Source organism: Calypte anna, chromosome 2 (assembly GCF_003957555.1).
Source record: "Calypte anna isolate BGI_N300 chromosome 2, bCalAnn1_v1.p, whole genome shotgun sequence".
NCBI classification, from domain to species: Eukaryota; Metazoa; Chordata; class Aves; order Apodiformes; family Trochilidae; genus Calypte; species Calypte anna.
Genome location: NC_044245.1, coordinates 53,431,231 through 53,449,679, shown reverse-complemented (window position 1 = coordinate 53,449,679; position 18,449 = coordinate 53,431,231). Strand labels below are relative to the sequence as shown.

Sequence of the window (18,449 nt, the reverse complement as noted above, 5' to 3'; positions counted from 1 at the left end):
TGCAGCTCTCCCACGCTGAGGAGCCCAGAACTGAACACAGTACCCCAGGTGTGGCCTCACCAGTGTAGAGTAGATGGTAAGACTTAACACTCTCACCTAGTTTCTCATCTGTCTTACAGCTGTCAAAGGAAACCATAAGAAATCCACTCCCCAACTCCCTTATGTACTAGTGCCAGTGCTTCAGACAAAACACAGAAAAACTGCTTCTCATTATTTTTCAATAAAGTTTAAAATCTGAAAGCTGAGTTGACTTGTGCCATCTTTTAATGGAAACCAAAGGTTAGGAGAATGTTCATACAGTGGAGACATTTATAGCCTAGAGGGAAAGAATGAAAACTCTGGATACATTAGTATGTATCCACAATAGTTACATGCAACTCTGAGGCGATTATTTGGTTACTGTAAATTGGAACCAATCAATGTACTTCTGTATTGTATGTTCACCTAGTTTATTCTCCTTTTTAAAGACAGATGCTTGTTATATCATATTGGACTTACAATTCATGTAATGTCCTAAATCACACGAAATTAAGTCTGCAAGCAGTGTCCTAAAGGATAGTGAACTGCAGTTTTATTTGAAGACCAGGTTATTTTTTCAAAATTACATTGATGTCTGCAGCTTGTGGGAAATGGAGACTTTTAGACTTACCATCCTCTCCAGTGTTTGCAGAAGTGGAACTTGTATTACTTTTCTTTACTTAGTATTATTTGGAACATTGCCTGTTACAAAAAACCTAGTTTCACCAGCAGGTACTGCAGGGTTGCATGCTTTGCAGTGGGTCACTGCACTCCTCTGCAATAAGCAGAAACCTTGCCATTTGAATCCTTACAAACCTATTACCCCAATGGTACCTGTAAAATGAGCAGAACTGGAAGATGTGTCAAAGCCCTTAGAATGTCTTTTAAGCCTGTCCTGAATGGAATCTCTCTGCAGCAGTGACTGATCATACTCACTGTGTTTCTGATAAGGCATGCACTGTTGAGGTAAGAAGGATGAGGAGCAAATACATCTTTCTGGTATTATGGTTTGTTATTATGATAATCTTCCATAGTCACAAATTGTCCCACCTTCAGAAAACAACAGTAAACTGCTTTTCTGTGGTAATAATACAGCAATGATCACTTCCAGGAAATTATGGAGGGAGTGGAGATCAGTGTTGACAAAAAATACCAATCTCTTAGAGGCTTTGGTCCTGTAATGAATTATGCAAACCCTCATGTGTGAAGGTCATAACAAGATCAGCCCTTTATGGCTCTGTTTCCTGAAGGTTATGTAATCTTGTCAGGTGGTAAGGGTATTGTGGTTTGACCCAGGGACTTGGGACTGACCTGAGAGCCATAAATTTCCAATATCTGAACTGAAAGTGCTTTTTCTGTTTGTCTGAAATGCTGATAACCTTTGATTACTTTTGTATTTGTTACCTACAATTTATTCCATAATGTACTTGTCAAAAATAATATTTTGCAAGACATCCAATGCCATTAGGATGAAAAACTGAGGAAGGTTAAATGGTGCACTAAACTGTCAGGATACAAAAAGTTCTAAGTGGTCCCATGCTATTAGATGTATGTTATGCTCTCCTATAGAGAACTTTGATTCTCTGTGGCAGTCACTTGTACTGCTTTTATCTACCAAACGAGATTTCATTTAAGAACCATTGTACCTCAGGCAAATGCAACTTCCTTAATACTTTGCCCTTTTCTATTGCAACGGCTACAAAACATTCAGTGCAACTTCTGATGAACTGAGGTTATTTTAAGCACTGATGAGTCACAAAAATCAGTTCTCTCACATTACAAAGGATGAAGGGGGTCAGCACGATCAAAATGTTTGAGGTAATTCAGGAATTTGTGGCAGTACGAGAATTAAATCCAGGTCTTGTCAATCTCTGTTATAAGCCTATCAGTCTCCTAGGATCAGTGTATTAGCACCCTCTTTGTGGTATTAAGAGTTTAGGACCTGAGAGGGCTGAGTATCTGAAACAGGCAGCCTTCTCAGCAGACATGAGTGCTACAGCTGCACAGTTTTATTTACAGTAATAGGGTTGGTAATGTATGTTACTAATCCTCCTACATAAGAAATTTCCAAGTGGGCCAGAAGGCACTCTTTTCTCTGAAGAATATATGATTTGCTCAAGTAATTTGAGTGTGTTTTGCAGCAGCTATGAATACACATCTGGCAGACCTGCATAAGAAAGTGCTGCTATTACAATAGTGATTTTAGTGAAATTTCTATATTCTTTTTGCCTTCAGTAAAACTGATGGACTATAATTTAACCATGGTGTACTGCTATGAAAAAAGTTAGTTTTGAAAAAGGGGTCTGGGATTTTCTCAGGCAGGGAAGATAGCACATCCAAGATACTCTGCCGTCTTATTATGCTCACTGGTTCTAGGGAAATAATCTCAGAGCACCTGAGTTACGAACCTCCTCCCTCCAAAAGTAAACACTGCACCAATTTTGTACTAATCAACTTTCAGAGGATGTGGAGGAAGAAAAATGGAAAGTTTTGTTATTAATATCCTTCCAAAAGCAGAGTGGGTTTCTTAAATTCAGCAGTTCTTATTTTATTATCATCTTACTTCATTCATTAAAGGATATTTTCTGTTTTATGCCTGTTCCCAAGCTCTTGATTATACCAGATGACATGTTATCATTTAAGATCATATCATTAAGATATATGTAGAAAAGTTATGAGTGTGAAAACTGTCATTGGCAGTGTTCAAGGTGAGGTTAGGCAGGGCTTTGACCAACCTGATCTAATGCAAGATGTCCCTGCCTATTGCAGATCTGTAAAAGTCCCTGTTCAACCATTTTTCTTATTCTATAAAACGTGGCCTTAAATGTTGGTCTTTTGATCCAATAGTAGCATGACTGCCAAATGTTGAACTATATGAATATTTACAGTAAGATTTAAGAACTGGAATCAATTTTGCTTATTTGCTAATCTTAAATGTATGATTCCTTAAAAGCTGGTATTTAAACAGAAGGTGTAACTGATGTGGACAAAACTTTAGTTTTAAATGGTCCTTACTGTTCATGGTAATTCATTTTTTCCTTTTAAAAAATCTTGGGATTAAACCTGACCTTTCTTCCTTTCTGACTAACTGGGCTATTATTTCAATAGCTGGCTGCTCTTCCAGCAGAGATGAATTCAACAAGAACAAAAATGTCTCTTGGCTCTTCAGTTGCCACCTTCAGCTTCATATGACTATTGAATCTGCCTGGGTTAATTGAAACTGAAACCTCATCTCTTTGTATCTCCAGAAAAGGCCATTGCTATTAAGCCTTGGGTTAATGTTTTTGTCAGTTCTGTAAATTCTGGCTCTAGGCATTCACTTAGTGATTTCCCATAGTCCTGTGGTGTGATGGATAAGCACAGACAGCAATTAATGGAAATACTGATGTTTTGAGTCCTGCCAGAGATTGCTGTTCTTACTGCAATGAAGCTTGGAAGATAGCATTGCAACATCAGTATTTGAAACTCCATAAATCTGCAGGTAGATCTTGAAGTGACTGCTTAAAAGTGGGTGACAAGTAAAGCCACCAGAGTGCCCTGGTTTAGTGTTTTGACTTTTTTTTTTTTTAATAGAACCCAAACAATTTCCTAACAAGCAACTGAAAACTGTAGGAGAGGACAGTCCATTCTCACCTCTCATGCACTACTTTTTCTGTAGTCATGCAGTGGCCCAATTCTGAGACCTCATCTAGCTGAAAGCTACTCTCAGCTGGAAGATGAAAACACCACCCCCTTGGTTTTCTCTTCTGTCCTCTTACCTCCCTCATCCCCTTCGTTTGGCCTTTTAACCAGGTTCCATTCCTGGTCACATTGACAGGGAGTGGTACAAACACAAATATCTTCATGAAGATGGAGGAATGAGAGGAGTCAGAGAGTCACAGAATCATCCGGGTTGGAAGTGACCTCTGAGATCATCAAGTCCAACCCTTAATCCACTGCCACTGTGGTTACCAGACCATGGCACTGAGTGTCACATCAGTCTCTTCTTAAAAACCTCCAGGGACAGGGAATCCACCACCTCCCTGGGCAGCCCATTCCAATGCCTGATCACCCTCTCTGTAAAGAATTTCTTCCTAATATCCAACCTAAACCTGCCCTGGCAGAGCTTAAGTCCATGCCCTCTTGTCTTACTGGGAGCTACTTGGGAGAAGTGCCCGACCCCCCCCTGGCTCCAGCCTCCTTTCAGGTAGTTGTAGAGAGTGATGAGGTCTCCCCTGAGCCTCCTCTTCTCCAGACTGAACACCCCCAGCTCCCTCAGCCTCACCTCATAGGACTTGTGCTGGATCCCTTCACAGCCTCCTTGCTCTTCTCTGGACCTGCTCCAGCACCTCAATCTCCTTCCTGAACTGAGGGGCCCAGAACTGGACACAGTACTCGAGGTGTGGCCTCACCAGCGCTGAGTACAGGGGCAGAATCCCTTCCCTGGACCTGCTGGCCACGCTGTTCCTGATACAGGCTAGGATGCCATTGGCCTTCTTGGCCACCTGGGCACACTGCTGGCTCATGTTCAGCTTCCTGTCAATCCAGACTCCCAGGTCCCTTTCTGCCTGGCTGAATGTACCACTTCAGCTTAAGTCTGTGGTAGGATTAGGGTGTGCTTTTGGGACAGCCTACACTTACATTAGCCAGATGTAATAGGGAAGGCCTGTGCCCAAAGGTTGTGCTTTTTGCAGCCAGATCTCATGGTTTGCCATCTCTGGTAGAAATAGCCCTATCCTGTCACTGGCTGTGTGTTATACACATAGATCTTTCATGGTGACTGCTACCTAATGGGGTAATAAGTCAGGGAGGCAAATTAGGAAAACATGTTTTGAAAATTTTCTTTTATTTCTTTGGTTTTAGTTTCTTGCCAGCTTGTGTTTCTCAGAGAGTTAGATGGATGCTGGAGATGGCAGCAAGGGCAAGGCAAGACTATGCAGGCAAAGCAAGTAACTGTTTAGTTTGCTTTAAGTGTGTAACACCACACCTTGTATTTAACATGTTTCGGGGTTTTTTTGTTTATTTTGGGTTTTTTCCCTCTTTTTGGTTTGGTTTTTTGTTGTTTATTTTATGGTGCTTGTATGGTGATGGGATATGTTTGGGTTTTGGTTTGTCTGTTTTTTTGTTTTGTGGTTTTGTGTGTGTGGGTTTGCTTGGTAGTGGGTTTGGAGGATTTGAGGGAAGTTTGGGCTTTTTTTGAGTGGCAAGTTCTTGGTGGGGGTTTTGCTTGGATATCTTGATTTTTTTTGTTGCTTGGGTTTATTTTTCATGTGGTTGTTGGGTTTGCTTGTGGGATTGAGTGTTTTGGATGTTTGTTTTTTGGGTTTTATTGGTTTGTTTCTTTGGTTCTAGGTTTTTTGTTGGGTGGTTGGTTGAGTTGCTTTTTTGTTTTGGGGGTAGAAGGGATTTGAGGGTTTTTTAGGATTTTTTTGAGGGGAGTTTTTTGTGGGTTTTGATTTGAGTTTGTTTATATGTGTTTGTTTTTTTGTTTTTTGGTTGTTTTATTTGGCTTGGTTATATTGGTTGTTTTTTTTTCTTTTTTTTGGTTGGTGCTTTTTGATTGAGTATTTTTTCTTTGTTTTTTTTTTCTTTAGTTTTAATAAAGGAAAGCAGTAATCATAAGTTCTGTCATCTGAGATGGTGAATTAGCACTTAATTACCTGGTCAAGAAGGCTCAGAGGAAATTCCTAAATGCACCTAGCAGCAAGCCTATTGTTTTTGATCCTATGACCAGCAGGGCGAACTTGAAGATCAAGACGTGATATAATTTGTAGAGAAATGACTAAGAGGAAATAGGAGGGGCTGCATAGTCAGGAAAATGATTAGCTTATAACATGTTCTAGCAGTTGTAATACTGAGTTCAGCTTGGGTGTTCCTCAGACCTTTCTCTGGAAAAGGTAAGCAAGCAGTTGTTGCCATGTGGGCAATAAATTATTTTTTAAAATTCCTATTTAGCAAACTCTTAGACTGAACGAGCTATGGAATGCTTCTTCTAAATCCCACAAGCTGGGAAGGCATGAAATTACTGGGCTTCAGCCTGTTCTGGGTGATGATGTGAATGCTACAGCAGGTAATTAGCTTATCTTCTGAGTGGGAACTGGTAGGTCCTGATAGCCCTGATTTCTAACCAGAAATTGTTGTTTGTTTTGTGACAGAAAACTTACAATACAGCTGTGTTGAAAGTATAGACTTGAAGAGGGACTTATTTGGATGCTGCATTGTTCAGTGGTATTGTCACCACTGGAGAACTGAGAGGATTTTGAACTCTTGGGATTCCATAATAATTAGACATTGGATATTGTTAGAAGGCATTTGCAAGCATCTCCTATGAATTCTGACATTTCTGCTAGTACTCTCTACTGTTTCTCTTGTCTCTTTTTAAATTTTTGTTTTGTTTTAACCATACTGTTTTACTGGCTTTGTTTCATATGTCAAGTATTACAGATTTTGCTCAAAACCAGAAATTGGCAATCTCCTTTACAGGGAGTCAGTCAGTCAATATTCTGTCAACTTCTTGGTAGCAATTAGTTACAAAGAGATATTTGAAGGAGGGGAATAAACAAAAAAGGTTAAGTGGAACTGACAAAATGCAAGTGAAAGTCTTATTTAAGATTTAGCTCATTAAAAAGCAAACAAACAAACCCAAAATGTAAATATTTCTTTTTATAAATTTGTTTTCTAAATATCTGTTCAGAAAAGATAAAAAGAAGTTGTTGTGTAGGATAACTTAGGCAAAATGCCACATTTTATAATAAATCCCAGAAATGGCTGTCATGGCCAAAAGAAGTTGTGCTACTTAACTGTATTCCATGTCCAACAAAAACTTTATGAAGTACTTGTTAAAACTGACCTGAAAAAAAAGACATTTCTGAACAAGCAGATTGGCTGACCTCCTGGAGAGAGGATTTTAATAGAAGTTGAAAACCAATATTTACAGATGTTAATGCCTATCAGTTAGGAGAAGCAGAATGGAGTTATCTTTGCTCTTTTGGAAAATAGTTATCCTGTGCACTTGCAAAATGCTCTTGTAATACTTTTGCTCTGATGCTTCCACTTTTTCATTTTGCCCAGGGGTATAATGCTTTATGATGAAGTATGCATGCAGTTTAGATGAGAAGGCAGGAAAAGAAGTAAATGTGTTTCTTGGCAACACTGGCACTTATCATTTGAGCAGTTCTCATTTGCATCTGGAAGGGTGAACTGGCAAATGAGAGAGTTTGCTTGGGTTATGGTGCAAACAGGAGGGCAAATTTACTCTGTTAGGCTGCCTCAGCTCGGTGCTGGTAAGTGCAACTTGTGTATTTTGTCCAAGTTCTGCCTCTTGTCTGCAGAGTATGCCCAAATGGAAAATCAGGACAAAGTTGCAATTGTGCAAGTGTGAAATAGTTGGTTATTCCATGGTGTTTACTTCTAGGGTTTGTTACTCTGTCAAAGCTTAGCTAAGTGGCTTTCACTGGTGCCTATCACCTGATATACAAAGTGCTCAGCTGGTGTGAATCAAACTGTAACTGAATATTAAAGCTGTATAAGGTAGGAGACTGTCTCATTAACCAAGCTTAATTGTAGTTTGACAGGCCTCTAGGCTACTCTACGGCTGCATGTCTGTGATATGATGGTATTTATGAGCTTTGAGATTAGTTAATGTTAAAGCAACTCCTTCATCTGCCCACAATCTTCTCTGCAGTCTGCGCTGCAGCAGTACTGTCAGAGATGTATTTCCAGAAAGCTGGGAACTGGGCCAAGCAGGGATTATTACAGGTTGTGGTAACTGTGTCTATCGGTGACTGTAGTTTGCAGTTATACAATGTTTGCATTGTTTCTGTGTCATCTGATGTACGTATTTGTCTCCCACCCCAGTCTGTAGTTTCCTGAGTAGCAAAATACAAGTTTTGTCAGGACAGCTGCTTAATAACACACATGTTGAAATACTCAGGAAGGGAAAACTGTTTTCTGGATAAATTACAAATTGCTGAGAGGAAGGATGTAGCATGCAGATGGGCTAAAAAGCATGCAGGTTTATATTTCTGGCTTTTTCCCAATCAGCAATTTGATATTGTAAGTCGAGGAAGGCTGAGCACTTGCAAATTGTGTGCAGATATCGTTGTGTTGAACGAAACAGAATCCTAGAATAAGACTGGCAGGGACCTCGAGGAGCATCTGGTCCAGGAGCAGAGCTGCAGTGCCGAGTGACTGCAGTGTGGATGGCTGAGGTTTGTCTGTCTCTCTCTCTTTGAAGTGTGGAAGTACAAACCCATCTAGGACTCTTGGGTTTTACCTGCTTCCTGTTGTGTGGAAGCTGCAGCTTCACCGTGTGACACCAGAGAAACAGGGAAAAGGAGTTTGGGCCTGTAGCAAGTGAGGCAACAACAGCATTTATGTGCCCGCTTCCAGTCAGCAGTTGTGGACTGATTTGCATGGGAGGACTTTGTTAGTTCTGCAAATTGTCTGTGCCTCTGAGAGATTAAGCTTGTTTTGTGAACAGCAGTCTTCTCTGCCAAATTGAAAGGCCATCATGTGGCTTATTCATAGTTACTGTATCTGTTACACAAGAAACAGCTCAGCAACAGGAGGCTTCTTTAATATGTCTGATGTCAAATTTATTTTTAAAAAGCAGTGTCATTCATAATTGGTGCCAGCCCAGATCTCTGCCACAGTCTACTCTTGTGACACAGCTGTCGCTGCCATTGCATACTTAGATCCCCAGTTGCAGTTTAAGGTGGGAATGAAGTGGGTTTGCTGTATTTGCACTGTCAGTAATCTACAGTATGACCACATACATACAGTCTTTTGTAGGCAGTTGTGTTGTACAGTTTCTGGTAATGTTAAGAATTCATGACCAAACTGATGTTTGAGACTGTAGCTTTCTATAGATGTTCTTCTGGTGTAGGTTTTTTTTCTTATTTGACCTAGTTCTTGTTAAAGTTTAGATTTTAATTGAAAAGGTGGAACAGTTTGCCTAATTTCTTAAAATATAGTTTGTTATACTGAAATGAGAAATAAGAGTGTGTGTAGTTTAATAGCCTAATTGTGAGACTTGCAAAAAATGCTACCTAAAATGCATCTTGATCTCCTAGCTCTGAGAAGTTATGGGTCAGATAGAGAGCTAGTAGAGGAGTAAGTCATATAACTGATAAGTGACTCTAAGTGTGTGTTTGTCACAGCCTGCCTGAACACTGAAACTGGTCTGATCTCCTGTATTCGCCTTTCTCAGAGTTCAGTGCTTTTATTTAAAACTAAAAAGTAACTTGCTTTGTATTTTCCCTTTGTTGCTCAATGATGTGGTGCAAATTAAGAAAGATTATCTGCTAAATGGCTCTTATTTTAAAGTGGGCCAACACTGTTGCACAGTGTGGGAATTTTTTATAAAGTGTTGTCTTTATCTGCTTTTGGTTTTTTACCCCCTTTCTCTCTCATGGGAAATAAGAATGAAAACATTCTCTGATGAGGATGTTAGTGTCACATATTGGTGTTTTATAGCAGACTGTGTAAATGGGTTGTTCTCTGAATTTGGAGCTTAGTATTCAGTCTTTTGTTACTGTGGATACAGTAATTTGGAAAAGTAGCCACCCCTTCATGCTTTGCTAGTGACTAAACTTGGCTGTGGAATTCTTGGCTCTCCTGTCTGTGCAGTCAGTCACTGGTCAGGCTTTTCATAGGTGCACCTGCATACATTATATAAAATAATAAACTGAACTCATCCCTGGCTGATTTTGTCAAGTTACCTGTGGTTTTTTTATAGATGAAAGTAAAGAAGACAGAGGGTGGACTGAAGTGTAATGAAAGTCTCAGGCACCTCATCCCACCCAAGCATTGCTATTTTTGGTCTCGCCTTCACAGATTCTGTCAAATTGTTTTGCTAGCCACATCTTTTGGAAATCAAAGATGTTTCTCTTCATCATCTGTATGACAAGTACTTGGTAGTCCTAATGTTGACTCTGAGTGAGCTTAAACAGTTCCATTTCCTGAGTTCTCTCCTCATCTGCCTTTTTTTTTTCCCCCCTCTTTGAAATACTTTTTTTTTTTCATATAAAAATCAACAGTTGAACATCTTTAAGGCAGGTAGAAACATTCATTTGTAAGTAAACTAAATGGACAGGAGTGGAAGATACTCTGTGAGTTTAATGGAGGAAAAAACCCAACAGCTCCATAATACAATTTAGGGCAGTTAAAGCATTTTATGTTTCTAACCCTGGATCACTGACACAGTTGTTTTCTTGAGCAGTTTCATTTTATGGAATAGGGAGTGCTCTGGTAACCTGGAATGAAGTGAAAGCAGCATGAGGAAATCCTGTGGAAACAGTGACTGTCGAGCTACTTGAATTATAGGCATTTCAACTTGCTTTCTGCATTGGTTCTTTTGTGAAATGCCAATTGAGTTGAGAATGAATGAGTGACCAAATGCAGCCTTTGAGTGTTTCTGCTCTTTGCCTGATTTGGGGGCCAGAGTTAGGAGTGGTCACATGTGTCTCTGCTGAGATCATTAGGCTGGGGACACCAGCTGTGCTATTATTAGGGGTTTTAAAGTCTGTGGCAGATGTTCTTAGGCTCTCTTCCAGACCTCACATATGGTGCTGTGAAGTACATATAAGAAGAAATGTCTGACAAGTCGTTTTTCCATGCAGCAAACATTTTTTTCCCTCATGCAATTGTGCAGGATATTTTATGTTAACTTGGAAGAATAAAAAAACTGTTTGAAGTATTTGAAACAGAATAGTGAAAAAAGGGGTCATATGAGAATAAATACAAGTGCTTTGTATGGATAGTAGGAGGGTTAGCCAGGCCTCAAGTCCGTGATCTGCCATTCATGTATTTGTTTTCTTTGACACAGCTATTTAGACAGGGCTCTTGTATTACTACTGTTTGTGCCTGTATGTAATGTGCTGCTCTTCCTGCAAAGATTTTGAATGTACATATTGAGACATGAGACTGAATATGCACAGGGCAAAGAGGTATTAGTGATGTAAACAGAACTGCTGCTTGTTCTTTCACAGTAGTATAACATTGAGAAAAACATGGGTTTTTTCTTTCTTTTTGCCATAGCAGAAAAAGAGTATGTACGTCTTGTTTTGAATGTATAATTTGTGTCCCTTATGGAAATCAGTTAAATAGTTTAAATATCCTCAAAATATAAATCACAAGCTGCTCAATATTTTGTGAACTTCTGATTGTTGTACAAAATGCAAAAGGGAGTCATCTACCAGGAAGATGCAGGACTGATGGCAGACCAGAGAGCTCCTTCAGGAGTTGAAAAATACCAACTACTTATACAGGTGACAAGTATGTCTCTGTTGCTAAGCAGACCAAAAAAATACATAAACAATTCCCTGTATATCATCTTTTCCTTTAGTGTGTGGGTTTGTTTTTGTGGCTAAAAGTCTGAGTTGTGTTAAAAACAAGTGGAAGAAAATGCAACACTTGATTAGTTTTTATTTTTATAAAACTAGCCACCTCTTGGCTTTTTATCTGTAATCAGATGGCTCTCTCATACAGAGCTTTTTAATGTGATTGAAGAGGACAATAACCAAAATAATCTAACATGCAATTCTTTTGGGGGCTTTCATGCTTTTCCCATGCATTTTCTCTATGTGTACTCAGTTCCAGATATGACAGGTACAGACCATACAATTTATCAAAACATCTGAATGCTCATTCTATGCATTGTTTTATCTGCCACAAATCAGTGTTGGTGACCTAAAGGTTTTTTTGTTTTTACATCACCAAGATAGGATTTTAGTCAAGTGCCCACCCACCTGTAGGTGCATATTTCTAGCAAGGTCTCTACGTTTACTTTCAATGTGATTCCCTCTTTTGATCTCCCCATTCTCAAACTTTTCTACCTTTAGGCAAAGGTATTGTTTTAAACCATTGGAGACCTAGATAGTTCTTCAGGTTGTTCCCACAAATAACAGTGTAAAAGCACTGGCTTCAGCAATTTGGAGAGGCATGCAATGTGACTGCAGAAGTCTTTGGTTGCTCATGTGGATGAGTGCTGTTTTACAGCTATACCCAGGTGTCTGAGAGTACAGCTGTATGGTTGTACCCTAAATAAGCTGTTCTGAGTGCTGAAACCTGGGTATTGATTACTTAGATTGATAGCAGTGAGGAATCAATTGCTGCTTGGATAAGATTGTGACAGTCTATGGAGTCACATAGCTCCCACGAAAAGAACAGTGCCTCCTGTGTTACTGGCATTACAGTGCAGGACCCAGTGAAAGTTTAAGAGGATTAGTAACAGTGTTGTTGCATTAAACCTGACTGCTTAATCAGAAGGATTTTCTCCTGTAGATTATTTTGCTGGCAAACCTGAGAAAAATCTGGATCTTGCAAAGTCATAATTGCTAGCATGACTGGTTAGAAGTTTTTCACAGGTGATGGATGACCTGTTGTGTCTGCACAATGGGAGGAGACTGTGGTAAATGTGTTTGAAGTATAATCTTTATGGAGCTTCTAACAGCATCAACAGCTTTCTAACTGGAATATAATTGCTTAAAGTGGTAGAATCATGCACTCTTGCACTTAAGACCTGTTCATCCCCCCAACCACTCAGTTCTGAACTTGATCAGCTTCTCCAGTTTTCTGTGCATGAAGTGGGAGGAGAGGAGAAAAGGATTTGTTGTAAGCATGTTTCAGAAATGTATTTTTTTTTTCCTCTTAGGGATGTGCTAGAGAGAGCAATTGGGCTTGTTAAATCTTAACTTCCAAGATTCTTTGGAACTTGTATGATGCCATCAGTGATGTTGGTTCACGTGCCTCTTTTGGCAGAAATCGCTTCCATGCAATGGGTTCAAAATAAACAGTTGTCAGTTATTTTAATTTCTCTAACTCTAGAATGCTTTAGACATGCAGATTCTCTTGTATGTGTGTATCTTTGTGGGTAGAATGATCAACCCTTGACAGGTGAAAATCTCATATTCTTCCAGAACGTATGTTCTGAATCATTGTGAGATTGAACAGGAACCTACCAGCCAATTTCACTCCCTCTTCAGCCTTAATCCATATATTGTAATAATGTGGGAACTGCCATATTAGGGGCATTCATGTACTTATTTTATGAATGTTCATTTTGCTAATTGACACACAGATAGATTAATGCATACTCCTGCTCCTTGGGTGTATTAATAATGGGCGGTGATCTTTATTGTATTTTTTTTTTAATCTTCCCCAGCTTGATAGATCTTTTTGTTGATATCTTACAGTACTAAACATATTATTGCTTCAGGTCAGCAATACAAAGGGAAACTTTGTGTTCTAAAAGAGTGAAGCTCTAAAGAAGCAGATCTCTCACACCCTCCTCCCAGTTTAAAATTAGATCTGCTGGCCCAACAGGAGGGGGCTTACATTTCTTGCTCATTTCCCAACTGCCAAGCAGAGCATGGAGTCACGCTGAACAGAGCAGCAGCATTCCTAGATCCGTTTAATGATGTGTTCAGAACTACAGTGCCTCTTGATTTAATGAGTACAGTGAATGTATTCACAACTAACAAGAGCGTGCTCGTTAAACAGCATTAAGTTAACTGTCCTATTCTCTTCTCTTCTCGCAATCCAATTCATAATTAAATGCTGCCATATCTGAATACAACACTTGGCTGTCAGACAGAAGGGTTAGATGTTCTGTGAGTATGTGTGCTTAGAGGACTGTTGGAGTACAAGTAATTTAGCTTAGCTTGCCCCATTGATAGGGCTCCTTTTCTTGGTGATGGCTTTGTTTTTATGAGTCCCAACCCCAAAAGTTTAAACTTAAACAGTTGGCAAAAATGTTAATTTAAATTATTTTAGTTTGTGTCTTTCAGTTTTACAGTCTACTATATTGTACTGCTGCTGTTGTGTAAATCCAAAGTAGCGTAGCTATACTAACTGGAATTACTAGAGTGTAATTGAGGGCAGAACTGGACCCTTTGTTGACTTGACTGCTACATAAACTTTGTCTTAGAGCCCTGATAGCTAGATTATGACATTTTAAAATTGGAGAGATCAGTTTAGTGTTTTGGATTGTCAGATGCAAGCTGAACAAAGCTACACTGCCTAGAAGGATACTGGAGCTTGTTGGAATTGTATTCAATGATGTTAAAATACCAGTAGCAACGTAGTGCTTGCGTAACTTATCTACCCCCAAAAGCACACTTATCTTAATTTTTCATGAAATTATGCATGAAAGCATAAATACTGAATACTGGCTTTGCATTTAATTTGATATTTATTCTGAAATGTTTTGGGTTTAATAGTTAGAAGCAGTATTTAATAACAGATTTGGAAGCAGAGAAAATTTGGACCTGAGGGAGGGATAACGCTGTACTCAGTCTGCTTTTCTGCTGGCAACCTTCTGACACTCTTTGGGGGCTTTTAGCATAATCAGGATGACACCAAGGCAATTCTTATTTAAAATCAGCTGACAGTCTATTCAGCTTGTGCTATCTGTCTTTCTTTAGATTGATTCCAGAAAGAAGCCATGCAGTCCTTAGTACCTGTTTGCCATCTGGAACAGCAAGCTCCCGAGTGGATAGAGGCAGATGTACTGAATACGTGATGCAGCCTTCTGCAGCTGCTGCCTGTTCTCCCAGGCTGGTTGTACCTGGCTCTGGTCTCTGTTCCCCAGCCAGTCCCTGCAGGACCCTGGCAGGCCCTCTGTGTCAGTCTATCAAATTCTCTAATAAATAATCTCTAAAGTTTTCTTCTTTCATGTTTTTAAGAGCCATTTTCATTCAGATACACTGAGTAAGCATCATTGCTTGTCTTTACATCTGTCCTTCTGCAGTAGTACTAAATGGTAAGGTTCCTATCAAATGTAAACTGACTGCTTTGTTCATGCTGGTGTATGTTGCAAAATTTAAGCATGAATTTTTTTATATAATTCAAAGGAAGAAAGCTTCCATGCTTGGAACTACTAGTGTCTGGTGTAGGACTGGGGATGTGTAGTGAGTGCATTGCATGTGGAGAAGGAAGACAGAGGTGGAGGAGACTTCAGGAGACTTTCTTTCTCAAGTTTGTTTTAATACTTAGTAAAACTTTCCGTGCTGGTGTTTGGAGCATGTGAAATGAGCAGCGTAACCTTTTTGCATAACTTCTTGATGGAGGTGAGGTGGTTACTGTGGTAGGGACACCATAAAAATTGAGGTTTGGAGTGATGCTTAATCTGTTGCTTTTGACTTCTGCCTACAGGGTTTTTTTCTGTCTATGCTGTGCAGATCAGTGAAAGGCTTGAATGTTTTTCCTCAGTGTGTGCTTTTGGGGGGTGGTTGCTGGTTTGGGTTTCATGGTTTGGGATTTCCAGGACATAAAATAACTGTTTGGGAAACAAGCTGCTTTTGTTTTATTCTTTTTTTTTTTTTTGAGGTTGGATTGCTTTTAGCTTGTTTTAATACCAGACCACAAATATGCATTAGATGAGGATGAAAGTGGAAACAGTTACTGTGTTACAATGCTCAATTCTGTTTTTGCAAGATCTTAAATCTTGCTAAATGAATTCTACATTTTTTTTGTTGTGGGTTATAGCTTTCTTATGATAGCCACATAACTTATTTTATGCTTTTTATATTAAGACAGTCTACTACTCTGCCAGTTTGCTGAGAGAATAATCTGCTGTTTACTGACTCTGTCTGGGTATCTGAAAAACTGAGACACATTCCAAATGTTCTAGTTCTGAATAATTTATCCTGCCTACATACAGTGCTTTCAGAGAAGCTGTAGGGGAAGGATTTTGTATTGTGGGCATTTTTGCTTGTGTGGGTGTGAAAGGGTGGCATAGGAGATCTTCTCTGGGAAAATGATCCACAGTTTTCTCTGTAGACTTTCTTGGCCCACCACTTAAGTTTGGATCTTTACACCCACCATGCCTCATAGGAGTAATTACAAAGGACAATTCTTTTGTTACCTTGTATCAGTAAACCAACCTTTGTTATTCAAACAGACAGCTACTCCCTTCCTTATAGAAAGATAAAATTGTTTTGGTTGGTAAAGACCTTTAAGATAATCAAGTCAAACCTATAACCTAAGACTACCGAGTGTCTCTAATTAGAATGAACATCTGCACTTATTAAAATGCCTCCACAGATGATGACTCAGCTGCTTCCCTGAGCAGCCTGTTCTAGTTTCCCTAAGTTGTTTTTAAAAAGACAATGGTCTTTTCCTTCCTGACCACCAGTCTAAGATAGTAGTGAAAGCTTTATTACAAACTTATCAAACAGAATAGTTCAGAAATGTTGAGTTGAAGGATATTGCAGGTAAAGGAAATCAAGAATGTGCTTCACGTGTAGACTTGTTCTGAGGGTAGAAATTTTTTTGTTTGGTTGATTGGGTTTTCTCCTATAGCAAATGGGCTGTTAAAGAATAGATCTTCCAGATTGTAGACTTGAGTTACTTCAAGTATCTCTGCAGTAAAACCATGAAGCAGGGAGTCTTGAAGATATGCAGTGTAAGTGGGTAATGTGGGTCATGCAGTACTGGATGGTTCCTGTTGGGGTGGCATAATGCTTTATGGGTAGGCAGGAGACATCTAGGTAATGCCTTAAGGCTGTGGAGATCTCATAGGGTCCGAGAGGTGACTCTTCATAAAAACACCTGTGTGTCAACAGCACAAAATAACTGTTTGCTTGTTGCTTAAAAATGTCCTATATTTATATTTTGCAATATATAGGGTAGTGCTAGGGTTCTCCCTTCTGTTATCTTTTTTGTCTTCCCAGCCTTCAGGAGGAAAGGTGATGGCACTTCAGTGCAAATTTAATCTCACTGCATGTACTTCAAGTATCTTAAGTAAAATGTGTTTTGTGATTTATAAATGCCTTTTGTTTCTGTAAATGAAAGGAAAAAAAAAAGAGGGGAAGATAATCATTCAGTAACAGCTTACACAGGCACTGCTCAACAGTGTGTCATGACAGAAATTACCCCTCTGAAAATCAGTTGAATAGTTGATAATTTCTTTGTTTAACAACAAACTGTGTATTTACATTGGAAGGGAACAGAATGCCTCCAAGGTCTGAAATATACTGATCTGGCTATTCACACCCACAGTTGCATAGAAAGCAATGACTTGTTTCAGAATAAACTTTCCCAAATAATAAACCCAAGCATATCTATACAAGACTTAGTAGCCAATCAGCTGTACAGTTAAATCTTAGTTTATCTCACTGAATATTTAACAGTGGCACAGTCTGACAAAGAAAAAATAATCTTTCTGTCAGTTCATTCATGATCTGAGTGTGAGTAAATCTTCCTGCTGCTTAAGGTGCATGGGTGAGATGCATGGCAATTACATGGACTCGTTGGGAAATACAATAGAAAAATGTTGGTTGGAAAATGCTTGGCTGTAAAAAAAAAAAAGAAACTGAAAAATGATTGAAAACAAAAAATGAATTTTCTCAAGATACTTTATCTGCTGTGATTTCAGGGGAACATCTGTGGAAATCCCGACCTGTACACAAAGCATATAAACAGGAAGTGTTTCTTCTTTAGAGATTCTTTGAATCTGGTAAAAATATTTCAGTTTTCTCTGAAATTTCAGCCTTTAAAATATTTTCTTCCATTCACTCACCCCTAGAATGCTGTATTTGCATATTGCTTTAAATGTTAGCTTTAGTTTGTCTTTGACAGACAGTAATTGCTGAAGGCCTAATGCTTTATTTCTTTCTTTTTTTGCAGTCTTGGGGAAGAGAAAAACTTTTCTTTTAAAAATTATTTTTTGGTATCTCTGCCTTTTAAAATTCCATGGTACTTGAAAAAAATTTTCCTTAACAGTGGAACTAAATGGTATAAATAACTTGAGGATGGGAAGATGTCTTCTTTGAAATAGGGCAGGTACAGTATTTTTTCAGTGAAAAGCTCCATGTAAAACTTTTTCATTCATTATGACTTTAGATCTTGTTATTTTGCTGTGAAGCTTGAATTTAATTTCTCATATTGCAGGCTGCTGTTTTCAAGCTAAGTATAGAAGTGCACATGGGAATAAAATTACATTTGAACATGTAAATTAACTCATTAAATGCACTGTTCACCATATGGTGGATTTCAGTCTTCTGCAATCACAGCCTGATACTCGTAGCAGTTCTTGCACTTGATTGTGTTAAAACTGCATGAGTTAGGACTGTTGTCAAACTGGAAAATAGTGGTATGAAAAGGAACTGGGAGTATCTGCAGCTCCACTGATAAAGTAAATAATAGTTTATGTATTTAAAAGGATGGAATCATAGAATGGTTTGGGTTGGAAGGGACCTGAAAGATGATCCAGGTCCAACCCCTCTGCATGGGCAGGGACACATCCCACCAGACCAGGTTGCTCAAGGCCCCATCCAACCTGGCCTTGAACACTTCCAGAGAGGAAGCAGCCACAACTTCCTTGGGCAACCTGTGCCAGTGTCTCACCACCCTCACAGGAAACGATTTTTTTTTAGTCTCTCACCTCAAACTCTCCTCTTCAAGTTTTAAACCATTTCCCTTTATCCTCTCACTACACACCTGTGTGT

General features: G+C 39.1%; 1 protein-coding gene across 2 annotated transcripts in view; it reads left to right on the top strand.

Moving 5' to 3' along the window:
• TRAK1 (trafficking kinesin protein 1) overlaps positions 1 to 18,449 on the top strand; it is a 134,698-nt gene that overhangs the window by 6,207 nt on the left and 110,042 nt on the right. The window contains exon 1 of one of the 2 annotated variants that reach the window (XM_030444196.1): positions 5,873 to 5,894. The exons of the other annotated variant lie outside the window; for it this stretch is intronic. The gene's annotated coding sequence lies outside the window, so the exon portion shown is untranslated. Of the gene's footprint in view, positions 1 to 5,872; positions 5,895 to 18,449 lie in introns of those variants that run through there. 2 annotated transcript variants of the gene reach the window in all.